The sequence below is a fragment of the Callospermophilus lateralis genome, chromosome 11 (assembly GCF_048772815.1).
Source record: "Callospermophilus lateralis isolate mCalLat2 chromosome 11, mCalLat2.hap1, whole genome shotgun sequence".
NCBI lineage: Eukaryota > Metazoa > Chordata > Mammalia > Rodentia > Sciuridae > Callospermophilus > Callospermophilus lateralis.
In genome coordinates, this window is record NC_135315.1 from 102,726,220 (window position 1) to 102,750,811 (window position 24,592).

The following is a 24,592-nucleotide window of genomic DNA, read 5'->3' on the forward strand; positions in this document are numbered from 1 at the left end:
GCCAGCACTTCTTGTTTTTTGACTTCATAATGGCTGCCAATCTTACTGGAGTGAGATGGTATCTTAGGGTGGTTTTGATTTGCATTTCTCTGACTGCTAGAGATGGTGAGCATTTTTTCATGTACTTGTTGATTGATTGTATGTCCTCCTCTGAGAAGTGTCTGTTCAGGTCCTTGGCCCATTTGTTGATTGGGTTATTTGTTATCTTATTGTCTAATTTTTTGAGTTATTTGTATATTCTGGATATTAGGGCTCTATCTGAAGTGTGAGGAGTAAAAATTTGTTCCCAAGATGTAGGCTCCCTATTTACATCTCTTATTGTTTCTCTGGCTGTGAAAAAACTTTTTAGTTTAAGTAAGTCCCATTTGTTGATTCTTGCTATTAACTCTTGTGCTATGGGTGTCCTATTAAGGAATTTGGAGCCCAACCCCACTAAATGTAGATCGGAGCCAACTTTTTCTTCTATCAGACGCAGAGTCTCTGATTTGATATCAAGGTCCTTGATCCATTTTGAGTTAACTTTTGTGCATGGTGAGAGGAGGGGGTTCAGTTTCATTTTGTCGCATATGGATTTCCAGTTTTCCCAACACCAATTGTTGAAGATGCTATTCTTCCTCCATTGCATGCTTTATCAAATATAAGATATAATAGCCCCTTTATCAAATATAAGATAGTTATAGTTGTAACTTTGTGGATTGGTCTCTGTGTCCTCTATTCTGTACCAATTGTCCACCCGCCTAATTTAATTCTGCTTTATTTTCCTGTGAAAATCTCAGAATGATAAATTAAAATGTTTTAAAAGTGCCCTCCAGTTCTTGAAGAAAAACATTGTAAATGATGCATACATTTGAAATAAAAAATGGGAAAATGATTAATAATGCTGAAAGTGGAGTTTTGAGATGAACCAAAATTTCTCAGTTTGCAAATTGAATCTGGGTTCTTGTCTCATAAATTTTGAAAAAAACAATCTATTTAAGCAAGAAGAAATAGAACACCCACCATGTGGTATGAGAAATAATACCAGAAAAAAAAAACTCATTTTTGTGCTATCTTAGATATTTTCTGATGGTTTTGGGCAGAACAGGAAGCATAATGCATTTAGAATAGGCTTTGGAATAAGGCATCCTGACTACCATACGAGTTCACATTCATTCTTTCTGTGACCCATCCTTTTTTCTTCAAATTCAATCAGGAATCACCCCTGGGACAAAGGACTTTGTTGAAGGTGTTCGCACAAGTGGGCTTCAAGGTCTTTTACATTTGAAATAGGCTTTAATGGTGCTCATTAACATCTTTCAGTTAGCCACCAGGTGTGTTTGAGTGAGGCCCATTATCCGCATTACATGGTCTTTATATTATCTATTCTATTTTATACGTATTCTCTGTGAACAGAGAACCCTAGTTTTGGATATGTGAACAGAGAGCTAGAAAACTAGGGGTTTATTCTGAGACCTATGGAGAGCTAAACTGAAGTTCTAAATTTCAGATTTTTGTTTTGGATTTGAGATACTGCTTCTGCTACTTTTAAAAATCTCAGGACTCAGGAAGGGAATGAATTAAAAGCCAGCATTATCAAATTTCTGAGGCCCTAAGAAACTCAAAGGGACCCTGTCTCTAAATAAAAATATTAAAAAAGGGGTGGGAATGTGAATCAGTGGATGAACACCTCTGGGTTGAATTTCTGGTACCAAAAAGAAAACAACACATGCACACAAAAATAACAATAATAGTAATAATAATAATAATAATAATAATAATAATAATAATAATAATAAATAAACAAACAAACAAACCCTCATGAGTAAGAAGCCCTAAAATTAACAGCCTCTCTCATGCAAGAATTCAATAAATGGATTTGGAGTTCTCTCTTGATAATTATCTCAGTCTTCACCATGCAATCTGGAGACATGCTGGGTTCATGGCACATGGAAGCCCACAAAGGGCTTTATAAAGAAGGTGAAAACACCATACAATTATGGAACAAAATGCCCAGATTTTCAACTGCTGATCTAAGCCTCACTAGACTAGTCAGAGGGAGGTGAAGGCTAAGCTACCACAGAGAGACCCTCTGGCCACAAGACACTGGAGAGGACCAGGAGGAGTCCCTAGGCATGACTGCCAGTTTCCATCATTGCCACTCCTGTCAGCTTTAAGCCACCTTCCTACGCAGTCTCAGTATAACAAGGCGCTCTTACCATTTCCTGGATCTCAGGGTTCTCAGCGTTCTCCCTGTGGTTTGTTTTCAGATTCTGCATAGCACAGACACCTGAGCTCCGGATCCAGGACAGACGCCTACAAAAAGATTGAAAAAATGGCGGGCTCCAGACACCAAGGGAACAGAAGATTGTGGAATCCCGCCCCCTCATCACCGGCTTTGTGAGGATTGTACAGTTCTCACCTAAGTGACTGATTGGTCAAGGCTTCAGGCACCTCCTCCAACCTGAGCCAAGTGGGCACAGAATCAAAGTCTGAATGACAGGCTGCTCCATTGTCATTGTTAACTGCCTACAGATGAGGTCTGAGATTGTAGCTTAGTCAGTAGAGTGCTTGTTTTGCTGATATAAGGCCATGGATTCTATCCCCTGCTCTACATGAACACACTCTCCCCCCCCCCCACACACACACACAAGAGATTAAGTAAAAGACTTTGGGGACTAGGGTTATGAATCAGTGGTAGAGAACTTCCCTAGCATGCATGAGGTACTAGGTTGAATACGAAGCACCACATTAAAAAGCCACCCAAGAGGGGGATGTGGCTCAAGTGGTAGCACACTCGCCTGCCATGCGGGAGGCCCAGGTTCGATCCTTAGCACCACATACAAAGATGTTGTGTCCGCCAAAAACTAAAAATAAATATTTTTTTAAAAAGCCAACAAACAAACTACTATTGGTACTGTGTCCATCTACAACAAAAAATATTCAAGAAAAAAAAGACTGTGTATTGGACTTGTGCACCCTCACTACAGAACTCATAAATACTTTTTATAAATAATATATACATACATGTCTTCAGACAGTGTATAAAATTCTCCTGTGATGTCTTTTAAAGTAACTTATATTATAGGTATGCTTCACAACCCTAAAATCCTCCCCACCTCAATTATTATTATTATTATTATTATTATCATTTGAGGCCTGTTAATTGCATTAAATGTCTCTGTATGGGGTTATTTTAAGGCAAAGTTTTCTTCAAATAATAGGACCTAGTCCAGACAGAAATGTATTGACACTTATAACTGTTTATAAGGTTAAAGCAATTTGTGAAAAAAAAAATATATATATTATAATATATATTAATATATATATTATGAAAATGGTTACTTTAATATATATTTTTAATTACTTTAATATATATTTTTTTTAAATTTTACATTCTTTGTCTCATAAAAAAACAGTTTGAGCTTTAAACTTATTAGAAATGTGCTTATATCCCTTCCCCCAAAAAAAGTGACTCACAAGTATGATTCAAATTATTGACTCATAAATTTTTGATCCTTTATTTTAACTAGTGAAGTCTAAAGATTTTCTTTCTATTTTCACCTTTAAATGAAGCCCAGTTTTATAGCTTTCTTGTTGTGTAACTGATCTTTAATGTTCTGCAAATTTTACCCCCATTCTGATCACTTTGGACTATTAATATTTTGATGGAGGGGATCTCAAAGTGGTTATGCACAACGTAGGAAATGGATATAGTAAGATATAAGACTGGAGATTGCTGAGTTTGTAGATTTTGCTATACAAAATAAGTATTGGTGGATGATATGGGGGTAGGGAGAAAACACAGCAATGAAGAAAAGAGGAAAAACGAACAGTAGAGGGGTTCACATGCTACAAGTCTACAATGATAGTGTGAATATAGAGGGTAGTGTTCTTGGAAGCAGCAATACAATTTGAGGGAAGGAAATAGGTAATTTTTTGCACAGTTCCCAAGTGAGAGAGACAGGTGAATGGGTTCTGTGTTCAACTCTTCCCACCTAGGAGTGGAATTTATAGTTCATAGGGTATGTCTCAGTAAGTAGTAAAACACCATTTCTGTGTACCTTTACACTTTTTCATGGCTACAAGCTGACTTTGACAATTCCAGTCACATTACATCTTTGCACTTGTTAGCTATTCATTAATTCATTCATTCATTACATTATTTATTTGTTTTTTGTTAATTCACTTTTTCTTTAGTTGTCATTGTTTTTACATTACTGGTGATTACATAATTGCATAAATATTCTCAATGTTGACTTTTTGTTAAGTATTGTTTTATGTGTTTATTCATACATTTACTTTGCATTGAAATGTTTTTCCTTTGCCAAGCCTGATTTATATTAGACCTCAGTCTTCATTTATGAAGACTAGATAAAATCACATTATTCCAAATAACTCAAGGATTTATCATCTTGGCAGAACCCTAATCACCCACTAAAGTTGTCTGGGTCAACTAAAAGCTGTGTTAAAAGTCCTCTTTTTTCTTATACACACTTTAATAAAGAATTCCTCTCTCATTTTTATATTCTGGAGAGTAGACTAACTTCCCAAGCAGTAGTTAATAACCTAGATAATTTTTCCAACTAGCTCACTATTACTTTTATTTATTTTATTTATTTTTTTAAAACAGAACTTAGAACTTTAATGATGAAACATTTTGAACATTTTAGAATGGCATCTGTTAGCTGAAAAACAGGCAGGTGAAATTAACAAAAGGATCAATGAGGTCTTTCAAAGATGGTTTTAGTTATTAGAAGTTCTTAGCAGTTAAGTAAAACATTTTCAATGGTAAGACATGATTTTTCTGAAAGTTGGTTTTTCGTTAAATAAATGTATTTTCAATCCACTTTGTTTTAAGACCCCCGCCCCCTTTTTAGGAAGAATGGAGAAAAAAAACTCCCAAGATTAGAGACATTGATTTATCTTAGGTATGGCAACAGCTACACCTAGTGGCTGGAGTTGCATAATGCATTTTTCTAGCCCTATTGTTATAAAAGTAAATTCAGAAATGATCATTTTTCAACTTATTTAGGGTTTTAGGATAAGTGTGACATTTTACTTAACTATGTTTTAAGGAAATACTCAAGAATCTTTGGGAACAAAATCCTTGGCTCATAAGCTTGACCCAAGTATCCAGAATTTTTAGTATTCAAAAGTAGCTAAAATAAAACTCAAACCAAAGAGAGAACATACATATACTTTATTGCTCACCTTTCACACAAAGCACACCTCCAGCCATTTTCTTTCACAGCTTGACAATGTTTATGTATACAAAAACCCAGCAAGAAGCATCATGGTGTGTAGATTTCTGTAAAGGAGAATGTAAAACATCAACTCAGCTAGGCTTTTGTTTTCTGCAGCAATAATAAAGGGCCTCCTGCACTAAGCAAAATCTACCTTACTTTGTAGTGCATTTCTTCTGTTACAAAAAAAAATCTCCTGCCCGAAGCAAACTAACTTGTATTTGCTGAGCCAGTGGTATTAACTCGTGCATAAAACAAATTTCGGTTTGCTATTTCTTCTAGCAGACTTCAAGTAAAAACAAGGTTGAACAAGGAACGTGTTTTGGATGGATGCAGGTCAGTTTGAGTTGCTATATTTAACTAAATGCCTAAATGTACTATAGGTTCACAACTTAGTTTGCTTTTATAGTCTTTATGGAATTTGGCCGTGTTCAAGGTTCTCAGAGTTGAGCATATGGTACAGTATTCCATCAACTGAATAGGGCTACTGAATGTGCTATCTGCAGAAGAGCTCATTTAATAGGAACTGACCTAATGGGTCTATCATGAAGCAAATGTGGCACAACCTCTCTGAATAAAATGCCAATTGGGGCAGAATTGTGCTCGGAAAATAGGCATTACAATATTTTACACAAAACACATATAAATGGATTGTTAATATGAGGACGATTTCCTAGTAGTAAATCTAAAAATGTCTAGGTGAATCCTCATTTTCAAAACTGCATATTGAAAACTACTTTATTCAAGTAATTTCTTCAAAAAAAGTATGCATGTTCTGACTGTGGAATTAGTCTACTGGTCAATTAAAGACAACTTTAATTACCTTTTAAAAACTTTTTTTCATAGAAAGGAGAGATGTTGTATGTGTTTCTCAAATAAACACCATTATGTAAGTCCATTAAAAATAACAACAACAATAACAACAACAACAACAACAAAAAAGTAGAATCAAAGGAAGACCTACAATGTTTATGCCAAGCAGGAATCTGCCTGCCACCACCTGTGGTCTCACGTTACTCAAAATAGATGCTGGACTCAGGATTCTGAAACTAAGTTTCTATTATTTGAGTTCTAGCAAAATGTAAGGTTCTGTAGCCTCAACTAGTATAATGTCTTCCCTGTCCAAATCCAGAATGATTATTCTGATAGCCTCCATGCTGGAAGTGTTGTTCAAACTGACCCCCTTGGTGGTAAGTCTGGCTCCCCCTTCCTCCCCACCCACCTCCCTGGCCTCCACGACCACCCTGGCCTCCACGACCACCTCTTCCACCACGACCACCACCTCGATCACTGTGGTGCCCACCATCTTGATATCTATTGTCCTGCTGGTATCCACCACCCTGGTATCCACTTCCTGTGTATGAAGATGTTTGGAAACCACTATAACCACCGCCTTGATAACTACTACTGTGGCCACCATGATAGCCACCTGGCTGGAAACCTGAATCTCGATAACCACCATGTTGGTAGCCGCCTCCTCCTCCTCCTCCTCCTCCTCCTCCTCCTCCTCCTCCTCCTCCATTCCCACCATCTGTCCAGCCTCCTTGATGCTTATTTCCTCTTCCTCCCCCTCGGCCATCATGGTCATAGCCACCACGTCCACCTCTCCCTCCTCCTTGTTCATGACCTCCACGTCCACCAAATGAGGAATGTTCATAACCACCTCTCCCTCCTCCTCGACCTCCTGCTTGCTGCTGGAGGCCATCTTGCCTTTTCTGCCATGGTGGCATCTCTGGGGGTGGTGGTTCAATTTCATTGGGTCTACCACCTCTGTCAGGTACTCTGCCCATCAACACCTTATTGATGGCACAGGCAGTCTTTTCTCTTATGGAACCACTGCTTGTCCTTAAAATCTTTGACAAGTCTTGCCTTGCAGCCAAAAGATGAGCAACAGAAATAGTGCTTTTAGGAGATAAGACTGAACGCTTCGGCTGATAAACCTTGGCTAATTTTTCTGTCTGACTCTTAGCTCTGTCAGATCAGCCAAAGGACTGAACAGTGACATCCAAACGTTTTATTAGCAGCTTTCTCCAAACTTCATATTCATTAGCTATGGCTTGGTTAATTGCTTCTATCTTTTCCCAGTGGGCTGGTCCCATTGGCTTCTTCAGTAAAGGCTTTCCCACATGATTATGTGGAACTTTTGCTAATGTTTCCTTTAATTTTTTTTCAATCCCGCTGAAGAATTGGAACATAGTTATATTGGCTGGAGGTTTGGACATTCCTAGAGCAATACATATGCCTTTCAACTCTTGAAAGACCTCACTACCGCCTCCTTCTTGAGCTTTTTTTGGAGGAGCATTCACACAGAGCATTCTGGCAGCTTCTAGTTTTGAGATGAGGTATGTGAGCAAAAGGAGGCAGTTCTTCTGTATGAGAAGGCGCTTGGTCACATCCCCAGAGGTCAGTGAAAGATATGGGCAGTTCATCTCCCCTAGTAGCCCACTCACCTCAAGCTGGAATTCTTCAGCCTCACTTGGACTGTTAGTTGCTTGAGCATTTTCCTCTAGTTTACAGAGCACTCTTAATTCAGATACCAGCCAAGCACAGAGTTTGGTAAACTCGGGGGAACTGGCTCCAGCAGAGACTGCTTGAGACAGTGCGCCATCATCCAACAATGGGCCCTTGTAACCTAGGTCTTCCAACGACTCCAAGATGTCAGTCTCCATGAGGTCACACTCCATGCTACTGTGGTATTCAAATTTTCGAGTCGTCAGGCTCCCCTCTTCGCAGGCAACCTACACTCGCGCATGCGCTCTCTCCCCGGAACTCCCAAATCCTCACTATTACTTTTAAATTATACACATCCTTGACACTAAGAGTGTCACTGATTACTTTTTTTAAATTTTTTCAAGATCTCTCTCTCTCTCATATTACAAAATGAAATCAAATATTTTTTTTACTAAGAAACACTCTCAGCCTTTAATAAAATATTCAATAAAGAAAAAGGGTTTCACTGATTTTCTTAGAGCCTCACTAAGTTGCTGAGGCTGGCTGACTTTAATGTTATAGAAGTTTGCAATATATATAGCATGAATATAGAGGGTAGTGTTCATTTGACTCTTTCTCTTGGGGACTGTGCCAGAGTTATCTTCTTCTTTCACTTTTACCTTATTTTTTCCTCCAAAGATTCTACCCTTTACCCTCACACTACAATTGGTCCACCATTAGACTTTTTAAATCTGAACTCTTGAGTTGGTCATTCTTCCCCTCTTTCCTTCACAGCACTTTTTTCTCTACCGGTACCTATTTCACCAATACTTTTTCATTAATCCTCACTACTACATACTCAGTATCCACCAATTTCACATGTTGACCCAACCCTGTTCTGCCTTTTCCATGGATCATTTTGAGATCCCCTCCACCTAGATATCAATAGTCCAGAGTAAGGTCAGGTAAGGGTGTTATATATATGTAGATTTTTAAAAGTCATTTACATAACAATAAGCCTATTAAAATTGGGATGTATTTTGTCTTGGGTTAAAAAAAGAAATCTACAGACTGCACTGTTATACTGAATTGTTTAAAATTCATTAATCTCAATAATTTGGAAAAAGAAATTCTATAAAAAGGAGAATAAAGAAAAGAACATAATACATAAAATTGAATAATTTGAAGACACACCAAGTGTACATATCAAAGAGTGTCATATATTGGTGCTTTCAAAAGACAAATTAATTTGAAATAAATGTAGTTAATGTGAGATGTAGTAATCACTTATTAATTATATCTAATGGTAGTATACATGTATACGTACAAAATGCATCTCATAAAATTATGAGTATACATTGCAAAAAATGAACTCTACAGTAATTTTTTTTTTAATTTTGCTGACAACACTATAAATACCTACATCTAGGTTTATGTATTACTAAATGTTCAGGATACATTTTGTACTTTATAAAGTTTACAACTCACCAACAGACCTTTTTATTCAATTTTTGAAAGGAGTAGTATTTATTTTAATACTAATATTATTAAATAAATAATATTTAATTTTTAAATATTTTTAAATTATGTATGACAACAGAATGCATTACAATTCTTATTACACATATAGAGTATAATTTTTCATTTCTCTGGTTTTATACAAATTATATTGACATGAATTCACTTCTTTATACATGTACTTTATATAACAATATACGTCATATTCCACCATCATTTCTAACCCCACAATCCCTCCCCTCACCTCCAAACCTGCTAAAGGTAATTTTGATACACAATGATGTATGCTATGAAGTTATAGAAAAGAGTATATACCTTATAATAATATGAACAAATAAAGTTTTGTAACTAATACATAGCATAATAATAATAATAATAAACTTGCCATTTAGACATTAATAAATTATACATCTAGCACTACTGACATCTTTTCAAAAAAGAATTGACATCTTTTCCAAAAAAAGGGGGGGAGTTATTTGTGGGGGAAAATGGTATTCTATGCTTTCTTAATATCAAGAATAAATTATTTTCAGAAGTTATATATATATATATATATATATATATATATATATATATATATTTTAAAGAGTGAGAGAGAGAGAGAGAGAGAGAGAGAGAGAGAGAGAGAGAAATTTTTAATGTTTATTTCTTAGTTTTCAGTGGACACAACATCTTTGTTTGTATGTGGTGCTGAGGATTGAACCCGGGACGCACGCATTCCAGGCAAGCACCGTACCACTTGAGCCACATCCCCAGCCCAGTTATATATATTTCAATATAAAAATAAAACAGAATCAGGTTCCATGGCACACACCTCAATCCCTTTGGATTGTGATGCTAAGGCAAGATGATCCTGAGTTTAAAGCCAGCCTTAGAAACTTAGCAAGGCCCAAAGCATCTATGTGTGTCCCAGTTTCTGTGTGCCCCTGATTTAAATTTCCAGTAAGAAACAACAGCAAAGAGAATACAAAGTATTGATGAGGACACAGAACAAATCCTCATGAACTAAAGATGAAGTAGAAATTGCTGTTATTTCATCATGAAAACTATGTGTGTATATATATATGAAATACTCCTCACCAAGCAGCTTAGACCTGTAGAAATTATAGTTTGTGTGTACCATGACAGTGTTCATGTATGTGATAGCATAAGACTAGAGCTATACTTGTCAATACAATAGAAATCTGTGGCATAGGAGGAAAGAGGAGGTGATTCAGAAAAATAAAAATAATAAAGTTTGAGAAAAAATGGTTTCTGGAGCCCAGAAAGATTTTAGGTTTAATTAGAGTACAAAATACCACATAAGTATTATACTGAAGTTACATCTGTTAAATACATCACATGTATAATGGATTTCAAGGAAAATATGTGGAACTTACCACAAACTAAATACAAATTTACAAAAGCACATAAAATAGCATGTGCGTAAATAAAACTAATCAATACAAAGACAACTATTTTAACTCAATTTAATATATAATATTTTCCTATCAAAATTTTAGCATGTTTTTATTTAAATACAAGAAGAGAGCTGAACCTGTTGGTGCACAATTGTAATCCCAGTACCTTGGGAGGCTGGGACAGGTATTGTGAGCTCAAAGCCAGCATCAGCAAAAGTGAGGCCCTAAGCAACTCAGTGAGACACTGACTCTAAATGTCATACAAAATAGGTTTGGAGATGTGGCTCGATTCCCCTGAATTTAATTCCAAGTACCAAATAAAAGAAAAGAAAAGAAGGGACCAAAACATTATCTAGGAAATAAAATATATGTAAAATGCCCCAAAACTTTTAATAAAAAATAAATATAGTTATTGTTATGAGACACATTTAATGTATATTATGAAACTATGTTGCAATAATACAGACCAATATATCATAATATGAATCAAATCTGAAACCATATGTAGATCAATAGCATTGTTAAGAGCAATTAAAACATATTTTTTTTATGTTACTATGTCCCTGATACACAGGTAATAATGCCAAAACTACCAATTGCTCCTAGAAAGCTTTTGTGTGTGTGTGTGGATGTGTGTGTCGATGTGTGTACTGAAAGGCATATGTAAAACCGATCATATGAAAAATAACATAGACATGAATGAATGAATCTATCCAACCTAAAGTTAGAATTGGGACATAGTGGCAAAGTTCACTGTTAGAGTGTGCATGCAGAATGTGCAAGATAGTCAGTTCCAACCTTAGCAACACTATGAAAAGCAAATATTAAGAGGAAATGATGTTGAAAATAAAGCAGAATAATAAATGAGACACTCTCCCTCCATCTATAGATACATTTAAGGAAAAAACTACTGTGAGGGTCTCTTTGGCAAAATCATGAATGAGTAGAGAGACTTAGATACACTGGATATTAGTCTGGTCTTAAGAAATGTACCACATTTGGTACAAAATCCCCAATTACCATTATCACCTCTAGTGAACAGAAATGTGAGAGAGGGGCTGAGGATGTAGCTCAGTTTTTAGAGTGCTTGCCTTGTATGCACAAGGCCCTGGGTTCAATCTCTAGCACCACAAAAAAAAAAAAAAAAGAAAAGAGAAGAAAGAAGGAAATATGAAAGAAATGATACAAAAAAATGGTGATATCTAGGAGCCATAAAATCCTTCACAAGTGTTTCATAAGCTGTGACCAAGACACAAAAATACCCAAATATCAAAGCTGTCAATTTATCTCAAAAAAACCCAGCCAGCATATTTTCCCAATTGCTATTGCTGACAGATGAAGTTCACTCTAGCTTGTATTATAGGTAAAATAGGGAGGAATCCAGTAAACTACTCTTAGCTTGAGTGAGATTTTAGCACTTCCTGAATCCTGCCCCAACCCTGAAAGACTAGTAATAAGGCCAGAACTACCAATTCCTTTTAGAAAAAGTTTTTGGTTTTTTTTTTTGTGTGTGTGTGTGTATGTGTGTATTAAATGTTTCAAATTTAACATATTTTTTATGTTACTATGTCCCTGATACACAGGTAATAATGCCAGAACTACCAATTGCTCCTAGAAAGCTTTTGTGTGTGTGTGTGGATGTGTGTGTCGATGTGTGTACTGAATATCTAAACTTTAACATATTTTATTTATGTTACTATATCCTGAAGTTCCAAACTCTAGAACAAAGGGTGATTGAGCTTATGTAAATCTCTGTAGATTTCAAACAATGAATTTACATTCTTTTCCCATCACTTTTATGAACTATGATACCAAACAGCAGCTCAGAAAGGAGGTTAAAAACAATGATCCCTGTTTATTCCAACAAATCTTTACAGAATAGTCCTACATTGGCTACTTCATATAAACTTTCCACAGGGATAAAATGCATCAGTCAAAGAGATTTTCTGTAGCCTGGGCAGTGTTGTTGAAAAGGTTATTATAATAATCTGAAAGAGCTAGATGTGGTGGCAAATATACTAGAGACTGGAGAGGCAAGTCAGGAGAATTATGATTTGAAAGACAGCCTTAACAACATAGCAAGGCTATAAGGAACTTATTGAGATATTAGTGATATATCACCTGTCACAAAAAAAAAGGACTGGGGACATAACTCAGTGGTAAACACCCCCAGAGTTCAATTCCTAGCACCAAACCACACCAAACTAAACAAATATTTGTAAAATAGTAGGGACTCCAGAATATAGGTGTATATGTATAGATAAAAATTTTAGTTACAATATAAAGTTAATAAAGATACTTTTGAAAAAAATTTCATGGTTCTTTTTTTTTAAGAGAGAGAGAGAGAGAGAATTTTAATATTTATTTATTCATTTTAGTTTTCGGCAGACACAACATCTTTATTTGTATTTGGTGCTGAGAATAAAACCCAGTGCCACACGCATGCCAGGCAAGCACACTACCACTTGAGCCACATTCCCAGCCCCTATCATGGTTCTTAAGAGCTCAAAATTAAAATGCCATATAATCCACTAATAATAATTTTTTTTGAAGCAGGGTATTATTGTGAATGTCTGTACTCTCAGGGGCTCAGGAGGATGAAACAGAAGGAACTTAAATGCAAGACCAGCCACAGAAACTTGGCAATGGCTTAGGTGACTCAGTGATATCCTGTCTTATTAAAAAAAATAGGGATGTAACGCAGTGGTAAAGTGCCTAAATAAATAAAAATAAATAACAATTCTTGGTTTAAAAAATGTCCTATATCCCAGTAATTATAATTCTGGATAAATATCTAAAGAAATTGGAACACTTTTGTTTAAGAAATTACTTCGCTTCCATTTTTATTGTAGGTTTATTCACAGTATCTAATAAAAGGAATCAAATGCAGTGCCTTTTAGATGCAAGGTATTGATGAAAAGGTTTCTTCCAGCTGCAGATCATCCATCTACTTGCCTTAAAGGCTGCTTACTTATAATTCAAACTGCTCCCTAAAAGGCAAGACTCAGATATGGATTCTTCTGAGCACTCCAAGAAATTTTGGTACCTCTGGACAAATTCTGTAAGACTTTTCCAAAACTAAGGAATAGGTAAATTTTGAAGTTTGGAATGTGGACAACATACAGTAAATTCCTGAAGGGGGAATCTTAATTCAGACACTGTGATAAGGTGTCTGGTCTGGGGAAGAAAGAGGAAGTAAAATTAGAGTTTGAGATAAAACTAGACTTTGCTTCACTGATTTCTAGGTTATTGATTTAATCCAAAGAAATATTGTAAAAGGGTTAAAGCTACTAATTAAAATTTATATAAAAATTGTATTTAAAAAGTACCAGGAAAGAGCTGAAGGTGTGGTTCAGTGGTACAGTGCTTGCCTAGCTTATATGAGGCCCTGAGCTTAATTCTCAGCACCACATATAAATAAATAAAATATAAATAAATATTAAAAAAATACCAGGTAAGAGTTTAGGGTTATTGCTCAGTAGTAGAGTGCTTCGCTAGTATGGATGAGGCAGTCTGTTTGATACTGGACCCACATTAATAATAATAATAATAATAATAATAATAATAATAATATAATAATAATAATAAAGATAAAGATATTTTGTTCATCTACAACTAAGAAAAAAGTACAACAGTGCTATGGCCTGTAACCTTCTAATTATCTGTGTTCTAATTAAGCCCTTGCAAATGAACTTTCTTATTATTTAAATTAAAGCCCAGTTCCACTTTTATTTCCAGCCACACCAGGACAAAGGAGTTTGCTTGAATATTAGGAATGCTTCTAAATGTCATTTTAATAAAGTTGTCTTACATATTTAAAAACTCAGTTGAAACAAACTTGGTGGCACAGGCCATAATCCCTGTGGTGCAAAAGAATTATACATAGGTATCATGAGTTCAAAGCTACCCTCAGCAAAAGCAAGGCACTAAGCAACTAAGTGAGATCCTCTCTCTAAATAAATACAAAAAAAGACTGGGGATGTGTCTCAGTGCCCCTGAGTTAAGTACCTGGTACAAAAAAAAAAAAAAAGAAAGAAAAGAAAAGAAAAAAATTCAATTGAGGACAAATACATTAAGAAAACAAACAAACAACAATAACCAAAAAAAAAAAAAAACCAAAAACCTTAGTTTTGGACAAATTACCTACACTATTGTGAGGATGGCCTTAAGCCTGGCTTAAAAAACTCCGTTTTAAAAACTTCAGTTTGAAACATGCAGTCTCACCAGGCATGCCTAAAGAAGCCCTGAAGTATGGCCTTCAGACATAAACAAATCACTTCCCCTCACTTTGATAAAGAGAGTGAGGCCTCTGGCAGGTTGTCCTCACCTAATAAGAGGGAAGGGTGAGAAGACAAAGGTGCAGACCACCAGACCAGATGTTTCTGGCCCTAGAGTAAATGATGTCATGGAAAAATCTGGTGGTAAGTAACAAGAATTGAAAAAAGGTAAAAAAGCTGCAAAATTTAGTATAAGGAGTAGAGCAAATGAACAGATGTTCAGCCAGCTCAATAAAAAATGCACTTGAGCTGGGGAGGCTGATGAGGACTTGGAATGACATCTCATCACTTCTCACCATTTGTATTATCATCACCACTGTTAAACTCTACAGCCACACCTTCGTGAGAGGGAGAAAGGTAAAAAGATTATGTGATGTTCTTCTCATGTCATGAAAACTTAATTTCAGTGGGGAGAAACCCAATGGGGAAAATAAAACCAAGAGGCAAGATCTCCCACACACCCCAAATACATACTTTTAAGAATAAAAATTTTATCAAAATTACTTTAAAAATTCATTTAATGGGCTGGGGATGTGGCTCAAGCGGTAGCGCGCTCGCCTGGCATGCGTGCGGCCCGGGTTCGATCCTCAGCACCAAATACAAACAAAGATGTTGTGCCTGCCGAAAAACTAAAAAATAAATATTAAAAAAATTCTCTCTCTCTCTCTCTCTCTCTCTCTCTCTCTCTCTCTCTCTCTCCACTCTCTCTTTAAAAAAAAATTCATTTAACTTTTGTACTGTCTGGTATTATGAGAATGCAAATTTTATTTTAAACTTTTAAGCAATGTCCTAAGGCATTAATATATTCCCAGAGGGAAAAACAATAAAATGAACTAGTATAATTTAAAAATTACTAGTATTCATAATAAAAATTAAGAAGTACAGCTTAAATCAATTTAATAACTTAAACCATTATATCCAAAATATTATTATTATTGAAAATATAAATTTACTAATAAATAAATATATTTTTCAAACTTCATCCTATAATTCTCTCTTGACCTCTCAGGGATATCTATGTTCACCACAGCTATATTCCATGTTTGAGATCTATAAATATCCTGACATCAGCAAGGTGAAAAAAAAAGACAACTCAGTTCTGTGTCATAGTTTATGGAATAAACATACCTAACAACATTCTCTCAGTGCCAAAAAACAGGAGAGATTCTGCACTTTGGGAGAGAGCAGCCATCTACAACTCAGACGTGTACAAAAGTGGACACTGTTTCTCACAGGATTCTGGTCACAGATCCATTTTCATTTTAGATATCATACTTTAACCAGAAGAGATTGGTATCACTGGAGAGAAGACTCTAGGTCATCAGATCATCAGTAACCCAGAAACTAGAGTCTAAACATTTAAAAAAAATATTTTGCAGTTTGTCTTTAGCCTAATGCAGGGTTGTGACTTCAATTTTATCTTTTGTATGGGGTACTCTGAGAATATCATCAAACATTAAAGTCATAGAAGTCTACACATATTTTCATATAATTCAATAAATCCTGTCAAGAGATTAAAGTTTAAATTTAAATTAATAAAAATTTAACCAGTACCTATATGGCACAATATGTTTTTCACATAACTTCTGTTCCACATGTGATTGAATCCTGGCATTCAGCTTATGTTTAGTGAATTAGATATGTATCACTGAATAAGAAGAAACTATATAAAAATTATTGTCTCAAGTGTGAGCTTATCATCAATTAAGGCTGGGTTCATTTGGGATCTTTTTACTGCATTAGGTGATAGTTGGTAAGGTTACTGAACTTCAGAGGGAGATATGGTTGCCAAAAAAAGCACCCTTCTTCTTAGAATCAAATAAATTAAGGTGGGCTCATTCTCATAGAGGTGACAGTGTTATGAAAGTAAAAACAAAGTATTCAAAGTGTTTCCTGACTAATACACTTTCGTAGTCACAGACTTACATAAGTCACACACACAAAATAAGAGCTCAGATCCAAAATTTGGGAAATATACTCAGCACTTCGGCTACAAGAGGAGTAAAAACACATTGTCAACTTTATGTGTACAGATAGGGCTAAATAATTGCTAATATGTTGACACTTGGTATCATTCTGCTTTTTGTGACGGATGAGGTTTACATAGCTGTTCAGTGTGAAAGAATATTTCAAAGATCTCATGAATATTAAGCAACTTTACTGGAATTCAAGATCAATTCTGTGTGTCCCCAAAGCCACAACTCACATCCTCTAGATTGCATTATTGTCAATCTTTCATTATTGTCTTAGAAATTAGATAGTGGCACAAAAAAGCAGAATATTTTTTGTACCATGAACTGGACTCAGAACACTTTATCACAAATCACATCTCCAGCCCATTTGTTTTTAAAGACAAGGCAAATTCTCACTGAGATGCTTAAGTCCCCACTGAGTTACTGAGTCTAACCTTGAACTTAAAATCCTTCTTCCTCAGCCTCTTGAGTCACTGAAATTACAGACATGCATTACAATATTTTTCTGGTTTATGAATAGGCAAAATTGAAATGACAAGCAGAGAAGCAGCTGTTATAATCACCCCTTTATTAATTCTGGCTTACTTCCTAAGGTTTAAATATCGAAACCCATATTTCAATGTATACTGAAGGTAACATTATCTATTATAGTCAACAGTCTGTTGATCTCCATTTTATCCTGCCGCAGTCTCTGGCTGGGCACAAATCACGAGTCTCCACACAGCTTGTAGATTCAAACAGCAATTCTTTATTCCCGATCTCACACCGGCCGTCTACAAACACGTTCTGGGGGAATCCACGTTCTCTGCCCAAATCCACTTCTCCTAAATCCACTACTCTGCCCAAATCCACTCCGCATGGGCTTCTGTCTCCCAAAATATACTGTCTGACCCTAAGCACTCAAGAGGAACTCAGCAGCAGGATACGCCCTATTCTAAAGGGGGAACACCCTAATCTCCTATTATGCTAAACTGCCCTATTCTAAAGGGGGAACACCCTAAACATGGATCCTGCCCTGGTCCTTGAGCAAGGTCACCTTTCAGAAGTCCTTCCACTAGACAGCATGGGAGTAAGCTGGCAAGGAATTTGTCATACCTACTTGGCTGATGGCTCCCAGCAGTCCTGCTACCTGGGCACAGCATAGCAGTTGGTGCTATAGAACTCTTTATGTGCTAAACTGGATAATTCGCCTGCAGACTGTACCGGAAATTATTACTAATCAAACTGCTACAGCCTTTGGCCACACAACAGACCCAAATGTGAGTGCCTAGCAAAACCACTTGGCATTAGATTACCTACTAGCTGAGGAAGGGGAAGTATGTGAAAAGTTTAACAGTTCAGACTGTCGCATCCAAATAGATGACCACGGACAGACACTTAAAGACGTAGCCAGCAATATCAGAAAACTAGCACAGGTGCCCGTCCAAACCTGGAAAGGCATTAAAGATTGGAATCCAATCTCACTATTTGCAGGATGGTTTTCAGCCCTTGGTGGATTTAAAAGCTTAATTGGCATAGCAGGCCTTCTGCTGTTAACCTATTTATTACTCCCACATTTGACTTCCCTGTGCATTAAATCTATTGGGTCTACTATAAAAATAGCTGTTAAAAGAAAGAAAACAACTGAGATCATGATATTATATAAAGCTTTAAAGCCAAGAAGAAGATGATGATCTTTGATTGAAATAAAAATAATCAAAGGGGAGAATGAAGCAATCCAGAGACCTCCCCCACATCCAGAAGACCCTTGCCATAATAAAGCTTCTCCTCTTGTCAGATCAGCAGGATGCCTGCAGAGGTTACTGTGGTGGGTATTTCCTCTTTCTTGTATATGTCAGGTTTGCACACAAAAGCTGTGATAGTCAAGTCAGCAAACTTGTTGTAAAAAAACGATATTATCTCTGTTTTCTTGGTAAGAAAAAATAATTTGTGAAACCTGTGTCTGGTCTCGGGGATGGAACAGAGAGAACTTGTACTGTGAATCTCCAAGGACCTCCTCCCGCCACCACTGGGTATAAAGCTCAAAGAATTTCCAAAATCTTTGCTCAGAGAAAGAATTCTTAGGTGAGAGCCACCTCTGAACCCTGAAGTCAATAAACCTGCTTCCTGAAAATTCCTCGGGTGTCCACTCTTCTGTCCTACTTCAAAGAGTCCTTTCTTCTCTTGCAGTGAATGTCATGCATGGGGATGATGTGTACTCCCTGGTCTATCATGTCCAACAGGAGCAGGAATCGGGACCAGGTGAGACTTGAGGCTGGGCATGAATTTGCCTCTGACATTTGTCTCTCATTCTCTTGGAACCAAGAAGATAATCATTTTTTTCTTTGGATACTAAGGTAGTCATACTAGATAGAAAAGCAAAATAATAATAATAATAGTGATGAAAATCAATCTAAAGGAAATACCCAGAAGATGAAGAAGCCTTTATTAGTGGGCATTTATTGAAAGACTTTAAATGTAAGTGGAATCTCACAGCATGCACTTTTTCTTTCACAGCTGAACACATGAGGACACAGGTGGAGAATAAGGTAAGACGGGTTCCTATTGTTCATTTCTCCATGCACATTCTCTGTTTCCCCTGAGGACAGTTCGCAAACTTCTTAAATGATAGACACTTAGAGGAAAAAAAATGTCATGATCTCTTATCTACCATCACATTGGAGGAATTTCTGTACAAGGATGGAAGTTTTGGAGTCTTACATGTTCACTTGCTTTAGCAATAGGCATATGGGTGATTTGTAGTTCAATTGCTGCTATTTCAGCCCTGTAAACAAAAGACCTGACAAGAACAATTTTAGAGGAGGTAAAGTTTATTTGGGGCTTATGGTTTCAGAGGTCTCAGTTCATAAATGGGCTCTATTGCCCGGACCCAAGTGAGGCAGAACTTCATGGCAGAGGAAAGCAGCTCACGATATGGCCATCAGGAAGCAGAGAGAGAGCTCTGTTCAAAAAATATATGCTCTGAAGGTACCCCCCTCCCCTATGACCTACCTGCTCCAGCCACACCCTCCTGCCTACAGTTAAAATTAATCCATTGAAGTGGATTAATGCAGTGATTGGGTTAATGCTCTCATGACCCAATCATTGCATCTTTAAAATGAAATTGCATTATATCACACATGAGCTTTGGAGGAACACCTCCTATCTAAACCATACCGAATTTTTAAAAATTCTATTTATTTGAAAATATTTTTCCTAAATTACTGTTGGAATTCACACACACACACACACACACACACACACACACACACACACATATCACTTAGTGCTGTTAAGGTCAACAAAACAGTGTGCGACAAACTAAATTAATATTGAACAAAACTAAGCTCATAGTGATTTGTGTTATGAGATATCAATGATTTGCAAATCTCAAACAATTCAAGTTATCACTGATGACACAAAGTCACTTTCAGAAAATTGAGTAGGTGCTGCACAAAGAGTAGGTGCTTAGCATTTTTGTGCAGTGCACTCTGGCAGCCAGATATCTCAGGACAGAATTCAAGTCCTTGGGAAACTCTGGTGCTATGCTAAATTTAGTTTCCAATTCTGAAATCTTTAAAAATGATAGCCCATGACAGTGGCCCGTAAGGACGAGGGAAGGCCTTATCTGTTTGGATCACTTTGCAGCCCCTCTGTAAACTTCCAGTGGGCAGCAGGCCATCTGAAAATGCTCATGGGTAGTCACCATCTTCTAAGAGGCTCTTATTTACATGCTGTGTGTGCACCATGGTGGGAGGTATTCAGATGACTGGGGAGGAGGGTTGGTAGGCTTCTGTTTTTTATTGCAGAAAAATATACATAACACAAAATTGCTGTTTGTATGTTCTCCTTGTCTGTTGTCCTCTGATCCTTTCCATGTGACTTTGCTTTCAGGTCTCTGCAGACATCTATTCTAGGCTGAGGAAGGCAGACATTGCAGATGTGGACTATGACGGCACTATGTAAGGTGATGGAAGACTCTGCTCTTCAAAACCCATCCATGCCCGAGCCTCAGATCAATAGGATCTTCACAGATTCTCAGGAGTCAGATTTCCAATCTACCTCATCCACATTATGCTTTTTTTTTCTGTGAGAAAATCCCTTCATCGACTGTGAAGTGAAGTTGGCACAAGTCAGGAGAACCAGCATAGACCAAGGACAGGGAAGGATTCTGTTACCAGAAACTGACTCCTGTTTTTTTGGGGGGAGGGGTCAAATTGTGTATTTGTCTCTTTTTTGCAAGAGGAAACAGGGTGAAATAAAAGAAGTGAGCTATTGTAGAGGAGGACAAGGACACTGAAATTGGACGCCAAGGTGAGCAATTTCGCATGACTGCTCTGTAGAGAGAGCTGGTCTGTTTCATTCTGTACAGGAGCACACAGTACCAAGCCTCCATAGTGCTGTTTACCCCAACCGTCCTCTTTCCACCTAACATATCGTAGTCAGTGCATTTTGAAGCACCATTATCCAATTAGAATTAAAACATTTACATAAGAATTTATTGCATTTGCACTAGATTTTAATGCCATAGTTTGCGTAACAGGCCAATCTCAACACCTCCATACTCATAATAGTCTTTGTGTCATAGTCCTGAGTTCTGTCTTTGTTGAAGTCTCTAGATGCTTTATGAACACAGTGCTACTTCTTCCATCTTCACACTCTTTGAAAACATGGTAATATACCTTGGAATCTGTTTCAATTTTTGAATCAAGCATGTGCTCATCCATAAATTTAACCAATATAGAGATATACAAAGTAAAACAATAGAATACAATGAAACTTGCTCTATAAGCCAATACCACAAATGGCAAGTTTTGTTTTTGTTTCTTTTTATTTTTGTCTGTGGTTCTGGGGATTGAATCCAGGGCTTTGTGCATGCTAGCCAAGTGCTCAAGTCCAAGCCACATCTTCATGCCCACAAATGGCAAGATTTTTTTTTTAAAGCTTATGTATGGGCTGGAAATGTGGCTCAAGCTGTAGCGCCCTCGCCTGGCATGCGTGCGGTCCGGGGTTCGATCCTCAGCACCACATACAAACAAAGATGTTGTGTCCGCCGAAAACTAAAAAATAAATACTAAAAAATTCTCTCTTTCTCTCCCTCTCTCTTAAAAAAAAAGAAAAAGAAAAAGAAAAAAGCTTATGTATTTCTCCAGTTACATACATATAGATACCTAAAAGCATGTCTATTTAATAAGCTATGAAATACTTCAAAACCTGTATATAGAGATCCTTATGCCATTTTAAAAGTCTGTATAGTATTCTGTTGTATAGGTAAGTCATAATGTACTTTGTTTTTTGTTGCAGAAAATATACATAACACAAAATTGATCATTTTAACAATTTTAAGTGTATAATTCAGTGGCATTAAGTATTATAACATCATTTAATTCTTTTGCTTGATGAATATTACAGTGGTTTCCAAAATTTTATATTATACACAAAAAGCTCAAATGTCTTTATATAAGCATACTGATATACTCCTGCTAGATTATCTAAATTTGTAAATTTGGGATTACTGCATCTTAGATTATATGCATTAAATAAATATTTTTGTCTTCTTAAGTTTCTTCCAGTGAGGCTGCACCAATTTACATACCAACCAACAAAAACATTGTTGATGTGAGAATCAATTTGTGGGGAAAGGTATCATTGTTAATTCAATTTATTTTTCAAAATTATTTATGTGGTTGGAGACCATACCATAACTTCACTGTTAATTTGTAGTTCTTCAAAGGCTTTCTTGTGTTTAGTCTTTGCCCATTTTTTATGCATTATTTCTTCTTATAGCTGTTATAGGAACTATATATCAAGGCATAATTTATGTGCAGTGAAATGCACAAATTGTATGTGTATAATTTAATAGACACACACATCTGAGACTTCCAAACCTCTATCATGATATGGAATTTTTCGTATAGAGAGTTTCTTCATTCTCACAGCCAGTCAATTTCTTCTCCTCTCAAAAACAATGACTGAATTATGTGTCTTTGGTCCATTTCCCCATTGTGTGTGATGCAAATGTTTATGTCTCAATATTCATTTTATTAAAAATATAAAAAATATAGAAGGCTAGTTTTCCTACAGCTATTCTTCACAGAACTAGAAAAATCAGTCCTTGCGTTCATTTGGAAGAATAAGAGACCCAAAATAGCCAAAACAACCCTGAATAAGAAAAGTTATGCAGGAGACATTATAATACTTGATCTCAAATTATACTACTCAGCTATAGTAACAAAACAACATGGTATTGGCATCCAAGTAGACATGGAAGTCAATGGAATAGAATAGAAGACTCAAAGACAAAGCCACATAATTCCAGTCATCTGATACTTCACAAAAGTGCCAAATATATATGTTGGAGAAAAGATAGCCTTTTTTTTTCATTTGTTCTTTTTAGTTATACATGACAGTAGAATGTGTTTTGACTTATTATACATACATGGAGTATAGCTTCTCATTCTCATGGCGGTACATGAAGTGGAGTCACACTGGTCATGTATTCACATATGAACACAGAAAAGTTATGTCTGATTCATTTTATTGTCTTTCCTATTCCCAATCCTCTCCCTTCCCTTCATGCTCCTATGTCTAATCCAGTGAACTTCTATTCTCCCCTCTCCCACCCCTTATTGTGTGTTAGAATCTTCATATCAGAGAGAACATTTGGCCTTGGGGTTTTTGGGATAGGCTTATTTCACTTAGCATGATAGTTTCCAATTCCATTAATTTACCAGCAAAGGCCATAATTTCATTCTTCCCTATGACTGAGTAATATTCCGTTGTGTGTATATATCACATTTTAAACAGCCTTTTTAACAAGTGGTGCTGGGGAAACTGGGTAACTATATGTTGAAGAATGGAACTTCCTCCCTGTTTCTCACCCTGCACAAAGGGCAAATCAAAATGGATCAAAGACTAAGGAATTAGACCATAAATTTTGCAACTGCTAGAAGAAAACATAAGGTCAACACTCCATCATACAAGTATGGGCACTGACTTTCTCAACAGGATCCCTAAAGCTTAGGAAATAAAACCAAGAATCAATAAGTGGGGTGTCATCAAATAAAAAAAAAAACTTATGCACAGGAAAGAAAATGATTAAGAGAGTGAAGGAAGAGCTACAGAATAGGAGAAAATCCTCGCCAGCCACTCCTCTGCCAGGAGGTTAGTATCAAGAATACACAAAGAACTCAAAAAACTCATTGCAAAACAAAACAAAAAAGAATCTAATGAATAAGTGGACAAAGGAACTAAACAAAAGTTTCTCAAACAAAGAAACACAAATGGCCAACAAACAAATAAAAAAATGTTCAATATCTCTAGGAATCACAAATCAAAACTGCATTAAGATTTTGTCTCTCTCTAGTCAGAACGGCAATTATCAGGAAGATGAATAATAATAAATGCTTGGTGAGGATGTGGGGAGGAAGGTACACTCATAAATGATTGGTGGGACAGCAAATTAGTACGACAACTTTGCAAAGCCATGTGGAGACTCCTCAAAAAACTAGGAATGGAACTACCATGTGACCCAGCTATCCCACTCCTTGGGGTTTATCCAAAAGAACTGAAATTGGAATACTGCAGTGATACAGCCACAATTCACAATAGCCATATTATGGAATCAACTCAGCTGCCTGTCAATAGATGAATGGACCAAGAAAATGTGGCATATATACACAATGAAGCTTTACTCAGCCACACTAAATATAATGCTCTAATAAAATTAAAGCATAAATGTAATGCTCTAATAAAAAAGAATAATAAAAATCTGAGTTAGGAATTGAACCATA

At 36.4% G+C, this 24,592-nt stretch overlaps 1 pseudogene; it reads right to left on the reverse strand.

Moving 5' to 3' along the window:
- Positions 1–6,319: 6,319 nt before the first annotated feature.
- Positions 6,320–7,910, reverse strand: LOC143385965 (protein FAM98A-like; annotated as a pseudogene).
- Between the last annotated feature and the right edge of the window lie 16,682 nt (positions 7,911–24,592).